Source organism: Mustela nivalis, assembly GCF_964662115.1.
Source record: "Mustela nivalis genome assembly, chromosome: 19".
Lineage (NCBI taxonomy): Eukaryota > Metazoa > Chordata > Mammalia > Carnivora > Mustelidae > Mustela > Mustela nivalis.
This window is the reverse complement of record NC_139038.1, coordinates 19,933,767-19,949,075: the sequence shown is the minus strand read 5'-3', so window position 1 is coordinate 19,949,075 and position 15,309 is coordinate 19,933,767. Positions and strand designations below refer to the sequence as shown.

Sequence of the window (15,309 nt, the reverse complement as noted above, 5' to 3'; positions counted from 1 at the left end):
TCTGCCTACTTGTGATCTGTCAAATAAATAAATAAATAAATAAATAAATAAAATCTTTAATTAAGAAAAATAAAAAAGAAGAGATTTATTCAACATAGGCCTAAATGGGTTAACAACGTAAATGTCCAACAACATGTGAATGAAGAAACAGACTGAGTATATCCATACAAGGCAATGCTATACACCGGTAAAGAAGGAATCAACTACTGATCAATGCAACAAACATGCACGACTTAAACACACTGTCTCCCCAAAAGCAGCTAAAACAGTATACACAATAGGATTCTATGTAAATGAGATTCTATTTAGAAATTCTGTCCTATACAGTGAGAGAAAGCAGCCTGTGGTTGGCAAAGAGAAGGGTAATGGTGGGGTAAAGGAGTGGGAAGGAGCATGAGGAAACTTTCTGGAGTCCTGGAAATGTTTTCATCTGACCATGCTGGTCGTGGTTCTAAAAATGCATACAGTTGTCAAAACGAAAATTAGGCATGTACACCTGAAACTCATGTAACACTGCACATCAAATATACAAAAAATAAAAACAAAAAGCCATACACTTAAAATACACACACTGTACACGATTTCCCTAATCACACTGACTGTAACAAGTATCGAGAGAAGAATCCCACTCATAACTACATTAGAAGGAGTAAAATACCTACGAACAAATTTAACCAAGAAAGTGAAAGACCTGCACGAAACGGAAAAGATGCAATTCATGCAAGGATATCCCGTGTTCATGTATGAATGAGTATTATTAAAATGTCCACACTATCCAAATCAACCTACAGATTCAACGCTATCCCAGCATTTTTCGCAGAAAAAGAACAATCTTAACATTTGTATGAAACCGCAAAACACCCCAAATAGCAAAACAAAAAACAAAAAACAAAAAAACCAGGAGGCACCACCTTTCCCAATTTTAAACTGTTACCACGAAGATACAGAAATCAAACGAAATGGCATTGGCATGAAAACAAATACACAGATCAATGAAAGAGAGGAGAGTTCAGAAATAAACATACATATATGTATAGATATATGGGTTTAATCACATATAATAAGAAAGCCAAGAATATGCAATAAGGAAAAAAAAGAGTAACCTCCATCAATAGTGCTGGGAAAACAGGACAGCCACATGCAAAAGAATGAAACTGGACCACTACCTTACACCACAAACAAAAAGTAAATAAAAATGGATGAAAGACGTGAATGTAAGACCAGAAACCATAAAACTCCTAGAAGAAAACACTGTCAAGTAAGCCACTTGACTGAGGTCTTGCTGACAATTTTTTGATTTGGCAACAAAAGCAAAAGCAAACAAACTCAGACTAAATCAAATTAAACAACTTCTGCACAGCCAAGAAAAAAACAAAATGAAAAGGCAGCCTGGTGAATAGGGGAGAGTATTTATATATCGTATATCTGATGAGAGATGAACATCCAGTATCTATACAACAGATATTATATAGATGTAAGACATACATCTATATCTTATACAACTCGACAGCAAAATCTAGTTTGATTTAAAAATGCCCAGAGGATCTGAGGAGACATTTTTCCAAAGGAGACATACAGATGGCCAACAGACACAGTAAAAAAAAAAAAAAAAAATGCTCAACATCACAAGTCATCAGGGAAATGCCAATCAAAACCATCGTGAGTTCTATCACCTCACACCCGTTAGAATGGCTACTATCAAAAAGACTAGAAGACTAGACTAGAAGACGAGAAGTGACCACTGCTGGCAAGGAGGGGAAGAAAAGGGAACCCTTGTGCACTGCTGGTAGAATGGATATGATGTAACCACTACGGAAAACAGTATCCTCACAAAGCTCAAAGTAGAACTACCATAGGATCAAGCAATTCAACTTCTGGTTCTTTATCTAAAGGGAACAAACACTATCTCCCAGAGACAGCGGCATTTCCATGTTCACTGCACCCCTGTTTACGATAACTAAGATATCTCCATCGACAGGTGCAGGGATTTTTACAAACATCAGAGACACATGCACATATGTGTGCATGCACATGCACTCACACACAATTGTTCAGGCATAGAAAGGAACGAAATTTTGCCATCTGTAACAACACAGATGGACCCTGAGGGCATTACACTAAGGGAAGTGAGACAGAAAAAGATACATACTGTATGATCTCACTTAAACATGGAATCTTCAAAACAAAAACAAAAGCAGAAACAAAAACAAACCACCATGAAAAATACTATGAACTCACAAATACAGAGAGTGGATTGGTGGTTGCCAGAGGCAGGGTGTAGGGGTGGGTAAAACAGGTAAGGCAATCAAAAGGAACAAACTTCCCGTTATCAAATAATTAAGGTCTGGGGATGTAATATACAGCTCCATATATGACTCTAGTTAATACTACTATATTGCATACCTGAAAGCTGAGAGTCATTTTTAAAGGTTCTTATTTAAAAAAAAAAAAAAAAAAAAAAAAAAAAAAGGATGATGTTAACTAGACTTACTAGGGTGATCATTTCACAATATTGAGAAATATCAAATCATGACATACATGTCTGAAACTAATATTATATGTTAATTATACTTCAATTTCAAAGAGGACACTCATTTTTTAAAAAGTACCTTGATTGGGGTGACTTATGTTTTATATGTCTACACTTATGTCAGAACTTAATAAATTATACACTGTAAATATGTACACTTTATGGGATGTCCATTCTAATCAGTAAAACTTCAAGACAAAAAAAAAAAAAAAAAAAAAAAAAACCTAAATGGTGTCTTGAATAATTAGTCCCCTCTTCCCTTTTCCATAAATAAATTGCTACAGACAAACACTAAAAATGTAGATAACTTGAAAAAAGAAGAAACTTGAGTGAGCTGGGAAAACCACTTAAACTGAGCCTATGAAACCAACAACAAATGTCCTTTTCACGTGTGAAACAATCAATATTCGTCAAAATAAGGATCTAGATGGGAAAGCCCACTGTACCAGGAAGTTTCTGACCTAAATCTCATTCTCCGCCATCTCTTCCCCAACCAACTTCCAGCCACCAGCGATCATTTAAAAAGTCTAGACCTATATAATACTTTTGAAGGATTAAAGAATTTGGCACTCATATACATAAACGATACTTTTTTCCCCAAGGATCTGAGAGAGAGAACGCACGTGTGCGTTAACAGGAGAGGAAGAGAGAATCTCCAACAGACTCTGTGCTGAGTGGGGAGCCTGAGGCGGGGCTGGATCAAAGGACCATGACCCGAGCTGAAGGCAGAGGCTTCAACCCACAATGTTTAACATAAACATTTTTAAGTTGGTTCTAGGCAGACACATGGTAATGATATTACACTATACAGAGCTCTGATCAGTCATGGCTTTCAAACACTCTCTCTCTTTTTTTTTTACTAAGAACATGTTAATGGAGGAAAAACTCTTGGGAGAATTGGTGAGTTTGCAACTTACGTCTCCAGCTGCGGCAGCCTGCGAGTTGGTGTAAATCCCAAAGGGTCCAGAATCTGAGTAACTGGCGTTCAAAGCGGAAACCTGAAATAGAACGAAATTTTACTGGATGTCATTTTACCAGGGAACACAGGGCCCAATTTCCCAAATAGACAAAAGCCTGGGACCTTCCCGGTACAAGCGAAAGAGATGAATTACGATTTCACGTAACCAGTTCTGGCAAGGGCTGCAGTGTTTTGGATGTGGGTTACTTCTTTCAAAACCATAATGGTTTTAACATTTTTCACTTAAATCTTTCTAAACCAGACTGCTCGCTTTACTTTTTTGCTGGTATTTTCTAACGTTCTTTGATGATTAAAGGTTAACGTCCACATTTATTTATTGTGATCACAGTATTATCACAGCGGCAGGATGGCTGAAGGGTACACACACTGTGGGCTTCAGTATCAGACAAGCCCGCTCTGTTCCCTCTGCTAGTGCTGAGGGCCCCCTTTTTTGCCAATTCACTTACACTTCTCCTACAGACGAAAGTCAAAGGGCTGGGGGAAAATGCTCAGCAGACGTTACCAGATATCCAAGGTAGCCGCAAGTTCAGCCTCAGGACTGGGTATTGCTGTCTGCAGTCTGAGCAGAGTGTTCCGCTCCCTGAGGACAACAAGAATGCTCAGTGTCGTGTTTCCCAGTGTTTATGTGGACGCTTTACACAAAGATCACCTAGGCTGTTTTTAAAAGTACAGACTTTCCAGTTCCTCTAACAGATTTACTCAATCAGATCCCCACAGATGCAATCTGGAAAGCCGCATTTCAAAAATAATTCCAGGTGATTCGTAGGCATGTGAAAGTTGGAGAACCACGGGCTTAGCCCATAGAAGGCGTAAGAAGAAATGTTCTTTCAGGATTTGAAGTTTAATGACCATTTTGAGACTATCCTATTCATATCTCCAATTTCCGGCCAAATGCTCAAGTAGGAATTTCCATTAAATGACATCACTGATCAGAACTGAACTGCAGCCACCCAAAAGCATCCTTAACATTCAGAGGTAAAGAGTAGTATGAAGAAAACAGCAGCATGAGCGAGGAAAGAGGAAACATAGAGGGAATTCAAAGAGCAGCAGCTAAATGTGATAAAGGACTAATTTAAGATAACGGTTTTCAAACAATGCTCCAGGGAACGCCAAGGTTCTACGGAGACAATTCCAAGGCATTTGGTGACAAGTAAACATTAAAAAATTTCTTTAAAAGGGAACATTTTTGGTTTAGCATTGCAGCTAGGAAACTGTAGGGGATGAAAAAGGTTCCTCTGCTTTAAAAAAAAAAAAAAAATTGTTTTTTTTGAGAACCATCATTTATGCGGTACCTGGGTGGCTCAGCGGGTTAAGCCTCTGCCTTCGGCTCAGGTCATGATCCCAGGGTCCTGGGCTCAAGCCCCGTATCAGGGCTCTCTGCTTGCTAGGGAGCCTGCTTCCTCCTCTCTCTCTCTCTGCCTGCCTCTCTGCCTACTTGTGATCTCTGTCAAATAAATAAATAAAATCTTAAAAAAAAGCAAGACCATCGATAATCTCTGTCTGCAAGAGACTCATCTTAGACTCAAAGACACCTCCAGATTCAAAGTGAGGGGGTGGAAAACCATTTGCCATGCTAACGGACCTCCAAAGAAAGCTAGGATAGCAATCCCTGTATCAGACCTATAGAGATGAACCCAAAGACCAATAATGGATGATGAAGGACACTATATCATAAAGGGTCTATCCAACAAGAAGATCTAACCATCGTAAATATTCATGCCCCTCACATGGGATCAGCCAATTATATAAGCCAGTTAATAACAAAATTAAAGAAACACACTGGTGATAATACAATAATCGTCAGGGACCTTAACACGCCCTCACTGCCAAGGACTGACTGTCTAAGCAGAAGATCAACAAGGAAACAAGGGCTCTGGATGACACACTGCACCGGATGGACTTCACAGATACAGTCAGAGCATTCCACCCTAAGGCAACAGAATACACAGTCTTCTCGAGTGCACGTGGAACATTCTCCAGAACAGAACACCTACTGGCACACAGATCAGGTCCCAACTGGTACCAAAAGACTGGGATCATTCCCTGCCTATTTTCAGACCACCGTGATTGGAAACTGGAACTCAATCACAAGAGGAAAGTTGGAAAGAACTCAAATACACGGAGGCTAAAGAAGAATTTTAAACTTCAGGGAAACCAACGAAAATGAAAGCATAACTGTGCAAAATTCTGGGGATGCAACAAAGAGAGGGAAGTATCTAGTAATACAAGCCTTTCTCAAGAAACAAGATAGATCTCAGATACACAACCAAACCTGACACCTAAAGAAACTGGAGAAAGAACAGCCAATGAAGCCTACACTCAAGAGTAGAGCAGAAATCAATATAATAAAACCCAAAGGACAGGAGAACAGATCAATGACTAGGAGCTCGCTCCTTGAAAGAATTAGGAAGATCGATAATCCCCTGGACAGATTGATCAAAACAAAAAGGAGCAAGGACCCAAATAAACAAAATCATGAATGAAAGAGGAGACGTCACAACCGCACCAAAGAAATACAAACAACCGTAAGGACGTATTACGAGCATCTATATGCCAACAAATTGGGCAATCCGGAAGAAACAGATGCATCCCTGAGATAGATACACGACCAAAACTGAACCAGGAAGAAATAGAAAACCTCAACAGACCCATAACCAGCCAAGAAACTGAAGCAGTAATCAAAAATCTCCCAACAAACCAAAGTCCAGGGCCAGAAGTCTTCCCAGGGGAAATTCTACCAACGAGCTACACGAGAATTAATACCCAATCTTCCGAAGCTGTTTCAAACACCAGAAATGGAAGGAGCCCTTCCAAACTCTTTCTATGAGGCCAGCATTACCTTGATCCCCAAACCAGACAGAGACCTCACCAAAAAGGAGAATTACAGAGCAATGTCCCTGATGAACGTGGATGCAAAAATTCTCCCGAAAATACTAGCTAATAGGATCCAACGGTACATGAAGACGATTCTTCACCACGACCAGTGGAATTTAATTCCTGGGATGCAAGGGTGGTTCGATGTCTGCAAATCAATCAATAGGGATAGACTACATAGACGAAGGAAAGGACAAGAACCATATGATCCTCTCAACAGAGGCAGAAAAAGCATAGGACAAACTACGGCATCCTTTCTTGATCAAAATTTCACAGTGTAGGGAGAGGTCCATTCCCATATGGGAATGGACCTCAATATCAAAAAAGCCATCTATGAAACGCCCACAGTGAATACCATTCTCAATGGGGAAAAAGAGAGCCTTTCCCTTTTCCCCTAAGGTCAGGAACACATCAGGGATGTTCAGTATCACCACTGCTGTTCAACATAGCACTACAAGTCCTAGCCTCAGCAATCAGACAACAGACAACAGAAAGAATAAAAGGCAGGGGTGCCGGCAAGGCTCAGTTGGCTACGTGTCTGCCTTCAACTCAGGGTCCTGGGATCGAGTCCTGATGATGCTCTCTGCTCAGCAGGGAACCTGCTTCTCCCTCTCCCTCCGTCTGATGCTCTGCCTACTTGTGATTTCTCTATCAAATAAACAAATAAAATCTTTAAAAAAGTAAGAAAGAAAGAAAGAAAGAAAGAAAGAAAGAAAGAAAGAAAGGGCAAAGAGGACATGATACTCTATGTGGAAAACCCAAAAAAGACTCCACCCCAGAATTGCTAGAACTCATACAGGAATTCAGCAAAGTAGCAGGATATAAAATCAATGCCCAGAAATCAGTTGCATTTCTATACACTCACAAGGAGACAGAAAAAAGAGAAACTAAGGAGTCGATCCCATTTGCAACTGCACCCAAAACCATAAGATACCTAGGAATAAACCTAACCAAAGAGGTAAAGGATCTGTACTCCAAAAACGGCAGAACACTTATAGGAAAGAAACTGAGGAAGACACGAAGAAATGCAGAAATGTTCCACGCTCATGGACTGAAAGAACACATATTGTTAAAATGTCTATGCTACCTAGAGCAGTCTACATAGTCAACCCAATCCCTATCAAAATACCAGCAACTTTTTTTTTTTTTCACAGAGATAGAACAAATAATCCCCAAACTTGTCTGGAACCAGAAAAGACCCCAGACAGCCAAAGGAGTGTTGAAAAAGAACACCAAAGCTGGTGGCATCCCAATCCCAATCTTAAGCTCTACTGCAAAGCTGTAATCATTCAGAGAGTACTGGCACAAAAACAGACAAATGGATCAATGAAACAGAATAGAGAATCTGGAAATACACCCTCAACTCTATGGTCAACTAACCTTTGACCAAGCAGGAGAGAATATCCAATGGAAAAAAGACAGTCTCTTCAACAAATGGTACTGGGAATATTGGACAGCTGCACGCAGAAGAATGAAACTACACTATTGCCTTACACCATACACAAAAATGGACTCAAAGTGGACGAAAGACCTACACCTGAGACAGGAATCCATCAAAATTGTAGAGTACACAGGCAGCAAGTTCCGTGACCTCAGCTGCAGCAACGTCTTGTCAGACACGTCTCCAAAGCCAAGGGTTAACTAAAGGCAAAAAAATGAACTACCGGGACTTCATCCAGATAGAAAGATTTTTGCACAGCATAGGGAACAGTCGACAAAACCAAGAGACAACTGGCAGGATGGAAGAAGGTACTTGCAAAAGACGCGTCAGATAAAGGGACAGTATCCACAATCTAGAGAGAGCTTCCCAAACTCAACACCCAAAGAATCATCTGATCAAGAAATAGGCAGAAGACATGGACAGACGTTTCTGCAAAGACGACATTCAAATGGCCAACAGACACATGAAAAAATGCTCCGGATCACTGGGCGTCAGGGAAACACAAAGCCAAACCACAAAGAGAGACCATTGCACAATGGTCAGAAAGGCTAATATGTATGCATGCACCAATCTATAGGACACCAGCATAAATATATACAAGATTTCTATTCTATGTTAAGTTCCCTAGATAGGGGAAGGCAGGGGAAGGCTCAGGGGCAGTGCCCCAGGGCGATGAGGGGCGGGGCCAGGGCCCCAAGGGCGGCAAGGACTCGCGCAGGGTGGGGGTGGGGGTCTCCGAGGGCCGACTCACCAAAGGGCTGCTCTGGGACTCCGGCACCGGTCCGGACCCGGGCTCCAGTGTGTGCCGTGGCCCAGTCCCGGGCCAGGACCCCCTGTGCCTGCTGTGTGGTGGCGGCAGGGGACGGGAGCACGCCGCCACCGAGAGAGCCGCCAGCCCAGAACCTCCTGTTGGGAGCCCAGGCCCCAGCCGGCGCAGTCGCAGCGGCGGGAGGGAACGGGCGCGTTCCCCGGCCAGGCTCTGGTTGGCCAGCTGCGGCTTCACCATGGCGACGGCAGGGGGCAGCGGGGCTCCGGCGGGGCAGCTGCAGAAGCGATTCCTAAACCGGTGCACTAGCGCCAGGCCCGGCTGACTCAGGCCTCTGCCGCCCCACACCTGGGCCACTCTGTGCAGAGCGGAGGACCCGCCCACCGGGCACCGGGCACCTCCACCGTCCGGCGCAACCCCACGCCTGGTCTAGGCGCACAGCCTCGGGAGGCCACAGAGGCACGGCGCAGGCGGCGGCCCGGCCCGGGAACCGCCAAACCAAGGTGCGGGCGGAGCTGTTCCTGCAGGGCTGACGGGGCAAGGAGGGGCAGGACCCTCTGGAGTCTCTGGAGGCTGGCAATACCCAAAGGCTCCGTGAGGCCCGTCGTCTGCGCTGGTGTAGACATCCCTGAAATGCACCACGGGTCCCCTCTCCTCGCTGGACGGATGCGTCTGACTGCACTTTCCACCTCAATGAAAGAGATGCTACTGCGTGGAAAGCTCATGCCGCCGCACTTTGTGTACTGCGACCCCACTTAGGGGGACGTCCAGGGCCAGGTGCATTTTCTGGCGGCAGGCACCTGGGTGCAGTCAGGCAGGAGCATGCACGAGGGGCCGCCCCAGGACAGCCAGCCAAGCAGGGGAAGGAGGGCAAGGGCCCAAGCCTGGTGTGGGGAGCTGCCGCGATGAGGGGCCCCAGGGTCTTGGCTGTTCGGAACTACCTGACCGGCCGCGGCTGCGGAGGCGGCTTGCGGGAGCGCGGGAGCGCGGGTGCGCGGGAGCGCGCGCGAGGTGGGGGGGGGGGCGCGGGAGCGCGCGCGAGGTGCTGCTTGGAAACAATGGCGGTTGGCTTTTGATTCTTAGCCTGGCGCACGCAGGGGTTCTGTGACACTTGGCGGGGTAGTCCGGCTGGACTGGACGCTTTCTCACCGCGGACCAGGGCAGTTGTATGACCGCCAGATGTTCTCCTGGGCTGGTGGGCTGGGCTGTGGCCTAGGCCATACCCTAGGGGCCGTGGACAGCAGCCACACCTCTTTGACCAGGGACATCTCTGATATTCACAGACATGTGCTGGGGAAAGGGACCTTCCCTGGGGACGCCATGGATGTGGCTGATGTCATCTCATCCCAGACACAGATCAATAGACGCCTCCCTGAGACAGAAACGCTGGAGGCTGAAGTGACTCACTGGAAGATGTTGTGCCCGTGTTCCACCCAGGGACCAAATACCATCGACCCAGAAACAGTGTGGAAACTGAAGAGCCACATCAGGGACCTACAGCAGAAGCAGATGCGGGAAATGGACAAACATCAGCTGGAAGTGGCCGTGTTGCAAAACACCCACCGGCAGAAGCTGGCCGACCTCACTGACCGGCACCGCAAACAACTGATGGACTACCAGCGACAGGTGCAAGACCTGCAAAACCGAGATGCTGCCGGGAACGTGAACCGTGACCTTCTGGAGGAGAGGGAAATGGATCTCAGAAGGCTGAAGCAGCAGCTTACACAAATGCAGCGGCTCAACGACAGTCTGAACAACCTTGCTTCCGACCTCCGAGCAGAAAAGGAGAAGTTGGTTCGTCAGCTCCAAGACGCAACCCATCAGCTGGAGGAATCCGTTCTGCGCAACAACGAGGATTCCCTAAAGAACAACATCGCCGTGAGGGCTTTAAAGATAGAGAAAGGACGGTTAGTGGCCAAACTGTGTCGGGCCGAAAAGAAGCTTTTCCAACACAAGACGGAACAAAGCCTCAGAGAATGGTCACCCGCAGACAATGGCCATTCCGTTAAACTCGGTCAGGAGAAAGACCTGGAGATACTACACCTCCAAGAGAGGATCGAGCAGATGGACGCCGAGCACCAGGAAACGAAGGAACTGCTGTCCTTTGCTTTGGAGGAGCAGAACCAACTGACAGAATGCCTCAGGGAGCAAGAGGAGTACATCAAGGAACTCCGCGAGAGGCCAGAGCTTCAGGAGGAACTCGGCCAGTCGACCGAAACCTTCAGAAGCCATGACGTCTTACCCGCATCCGTGGAGGACAAAGACGTGCGTCTCCCATCCACGACCGACCAACACCCTCCTGTGGACCAAGACCCGGAGCGCCTCACACAACAGAGTCGCGCTGTCCCTCTGGTTGACCCGAAAGTCCTAGAGGAGATTGAAGAACTCGAGTGTGAGGTCTTTCAGCTCAACAGGTTAAAAGATGATCTCGAGGAGGAGATACAAGAACAACAGAAGATCATTCACAACCAGCAGCAGGGGAAGAGAGCACTGCTTCAGTCCTTACAGGAGCAGAAGGAGAAGGTGGACCGTCTTCAACACCGGCAGGAGGAGATGAACACCGAACGCGCTCAGCTCCTCGCAGCCAAAGACGAGATGATTCGGAATCTGCAAGTCACGCTGGAAGAGCTGAGAGCCCAGGTGCCCGACAAAAGCCCGCACATTCCGAGAGAACCCTGTGAGGACGAGGAGGTGCGAGCAAGCCAGCCTCTCCCCAGAGAGAACGCAAGTGAAGAGCGTGATCCATCTCAAGCTGAAATTCAAAGGTTAGTCCAAGGGATCCAAGAACAGGACCCGGAGACGAAGCTTCTCACTGAAGAGAACGTCCGGCTGACCGCGCAAGTGGATCGGCTCTCCAGAGAGGAGATCGGGAAACTCACTCGGATCATCCAGCAAAAGGATGTGGAGATTCAGGGTCTTTCCAGCAGAATCTCGGAGGCTTCTCACAGCCAGAACAGGCACGTGGAACAGCTTCAGCAGCAGTTGCAAGAGTGTGCTTTGAAAAGCCAACAGATCTTGGCCATCCTGAACGAGAAGATGAGGGAGAAGAGCCATCTGGAAAGGGACTATCACGAAATGACCCATCGACTTGCTGCCAAGGAAGCGGACCTCCAGAGGGCGCAAGAGGAAAACCAAAAACTGTCCACCAGAGTGGAAAGCAGCGGCCAGGAGGTGTGTACAGAAAGGATTCGGGACTTGTCACACGTGATTCGAGAAAAAGACCTGGAGGTGGCTGCGTTGAGTCAGCTATGCCAGACCTTCCTGAGGATCCTGCAAACACCCAGCCCTGGTCATGGGGTTCGAGGAGGTCGAATCCATCAGTTCCAGCAGCTTCTCCAGGAACGGGACACGTTAACACAGCGAGTGAAGATCCTGGAGGAGTGGAAAGAGCAGGTGCTGACCACCGTCCAAAATCTGAAGCGGGAGTCCCCCCAGCTTCAGACACATCTGCGACAACTGCAGGCGTGGGCGTGCCCCAACAGCGAGAACGTTCTGAAACCGCAGGCAGCCTCTCTGGACCAGATCCCAACTTACCAGGGACATGAAATAAACTTCCACGAGCTAGAGAAGGAACTGGCCCAACTGCAGCTCCGCATCGGGGAGCTCTGCAATGCCAAGGACCTCCTTTTAGGGAACCTTGGTGTGATTTTCCTCCAGACCTCCAGCGACTCCCGGAAGGCCGTGAAATCTGACCCCGTGAGTGAGGCCTCTCAGGTGATCGGAGAGGAGGTAGAAGAGCTCCGAAAACCAGGGCGAGGAAAAGAGACAAGGATCCGAACCCTCCGGGAAGATCAGCAGAGATGGATTGCTTCGGGGGCTGCCACGGGGGAAGGAGAAGGCAAAGCACGGGAACACAGCGATGCCGATTCCCACACGGAACGGCCGACGGAGAAACCGGCCCTTCTGCGAAACTGCCTTCGGGCTCAGGAGCTCCGAACCCAAGCGAAAAGTGAGGAGCTGCTTTCCTTACAGGAGAAGCTCTGTGGCCAGCTGAGTGAGAACGAGCTGCTGAGGCAGGCGGTCACCAATCTGAAGGAGAGGGTGGCAGACTTCGAAATGGACGTGTGTCGCCTGAGAGAGGAAAACGCCAAGATCGTGGAACGATCTAGAGAACAGGACATGGAGAATCGGGCGTTGCAAGAGACCAATCGGCTGCTGTCAGTGACGCAGAGAGAGGAGGCATCCCAGCATGCTGCGATGAGAGAGAAGGCCCTGGCCTTGGAGCAACTGCTGCGAGAGAAAGAGGAGGGCGAGACCGGGGAACTGAACCGGCTCGCCGCCGCCGTTCGGTCCACGCAGGAAAAGGCAGCTGCGTGTCAGCGGGAGAGAGATGACGTCGTGTTGGCACTGACACAGAAAGAAACGGAAGCCCGCGCCCTCCAGAAGGAGGTTCACCAGCTACGAGAGAGAGAGCTGCGCCTCACCCAGGAGCTGGAGAGAGGGCGGCAGCTCGCTGCAGAAGCCCAAGATTCTCGTCGCCGGGAAGCTTTGGCCTCGGAGGACCGAGTGGCTCAGCTGAGAGAGGAAGTGACGGTCTTGCAGGGAAAACTCGTTTGGTCTTCCGCTGCCATGCAAAAGGCCAGCCACGGAGCCAGGCTGCAGGTAGAGTCGCTGCGGGAGCAGCTGCACGTGGTCACCCAGCAGAAGGAGGAAGCTGTGCTCCGGCTTGCCGCCTCCCAGGAAGAGGGAAGGCGCTGTGATCAGACCCTAGCGAGCCTGAAGCTGGAACTGGCCGAATGGATGGAAAAGGCAGACGCCCTAGAAGGAAACCTGAAGTCCTTACAGGGACGTTTGCATCAAACCAATGCCGACTTGGAGGAGAAGGAGGACCGACTCCAAGAGTTCAAGAAACAGAACGAGGTCCAGCAGGAAATCCTGGAGGACACACAGAGGAGACTGATGACCTTAGTCAGTCAGTCCGAAGGAATGGCGGACAAAGCCCTCCTAAGGAGACTCTTCGTGGGAGCTCTCCAGGCAGCGGATGCGGAACGGCAGGAAGCGTTGAGCTTGATGGCAAGCACGCTGGGGATCCGAGAAGACCAGCTGCGGCAGCTGCGCAGCCGGGAGCCCGCGGGTGTGCCCAGCGGGGGGACTGGGGGGCCTGGATCCAGAAGCGCCCCCAACACCCCTGCGAAACCAAATCACCAAGCTGTGGCCCAGCGTTCCTTTTCAGACCTTTTTGTCCAGTTTCTAGAAGCGGAATCTCATTCAGCTTTTCCACCGCCAAAACCCTCTGCTCGTGTCGTGAAGCCCCCAGATTCAGGAGGAAGGGGAAAGCCGCCTAAGAAACAAGGCCCATCACGACGGAACGCTACCCTGGCATCCACACCCGGAAAAAAGGACGTCAAGCCCCGCACCACAGCTGTGTCTCTTATTAATCCACCTGGACCGCAAATGGATGGATCGGAGCACCTTCTTCTAAATGCTGTCACTGACGCTTTACCCGTGTACACGCCGCATATACTATCACCTGCCCAGAAGGTTGGAAAGGCGGCCAAAGACCTCTCAAAGAAATAGACGATTGTGAGCCAGAGTGACACCACGCTTTGAACATCCCAAGTCACTCTGCGTGTCTACCTTATCTCCTAATGTTCTTTTTCAAAATGCCAAATGTTTCACGGTTTTGCTTTCAGCTGAAGAAACATCTTTCTTTTATGACTTAACAAAAAAGGGGTCTCTCAATGACTGCAGAAGTATTCGCCAAAGTGAAAACACCGGTGACTTCCTTTTTATGTTTTAAGATCTTATTGATCTTTTCGACAGAAATTGAGGGCACACGTACAGGGGGAGCACCAGAGGGAGAGACAGAAGCAGGCTCTCCCCGGAGCAGGGATCCTGACCTGTGACCTGATCCTAGGACCCCCGGATCATGACATGAGCCAAAGACAGTTAACAGACTGAGCCACCCAGATGCCACAGCAGTGGTGACGTTCGTAGGACAGTCGACACTGATGGCCTTGGAAGCTGTGGTCTGTAATGCTGGAAGGTTTACACAAGGGCCAAGCGTCTACGGATACCTTATGCAGAGAACACATCAACTTGTTTCAGTGTTCCAAATGTATCAGATACACGACCACACAATCCTTGTATGGGAAACCAGGTGACTAGCACAAAAGTACACGATGAAGAGGACGTTTAAAAAAAAAAAAAAAAAAAAAAAGTTTGCTTTTCCCAGGTAAGTCTCATTTCTCTTAATTTTTTATCTTCTAATTTTTAAAAATCATTTCCTTTTCTGTTGTCTGCAAAAGCACGCTATGGCTAACCTGATTTCTCTCGGGCCTTATGTAGGTTGGCCTGCTTAGGAGTATACTACTTATTCTCTGACTTGCTTCCCACCCCCAACCCCGCCAAATCACTCTGCCTTAGAGACCATTTTTGAAATGGGAATGAATTCCATCTTATTCTTAAATGGAAAACCCAGCGGCTTACGGTTCTGCCCTAAGTTCTAGAAGTAGCTCCTCTTGATCATCCTTTAAGCGGTTTGTAACTGGAAGGTCCATGGTCGACTCCCTTGTTCATTTCTTCAGAAGCCCCTTCAAATCTTCATTTGCTGGATCATGGCGCAGGCTGTCAGGGAACTGGAGCTTACTTGGGAAGAAACTGTGCCTGGTCCCCGTGCTAAGGAGGGCTTGTTGGCCAGGGGATCCGATCTGGGGGAGCAGAGTGGGAAGGGAACTTGGGGTGAGGCCATCCGAGGCCCTCCAAAGTTACCGGATGCC

General features: G+C 47.8%; 1 pseudogene across 1 annotated transcript; it reads left to right on the top strand.

Annotated features, from left to right (window-relative positions):
• Positions 1-9,495: 9,495 nt before the first annotated feature.
• Positions 9,496-14,107, top strand: LOC309854248 (thyroid receptor-interacting protein 11 pseudogene; annotated as a pseudogene). Its single transcript has 2 exons — positions 9,496-9,601; positions 10,056-14,107. The product of its transcript is annotated as a thyroid receptor-interacting protein 11 pseudogene (transcript).
• Positions 14,108-15,309: the final 1,202 nt, after the last annotated feature.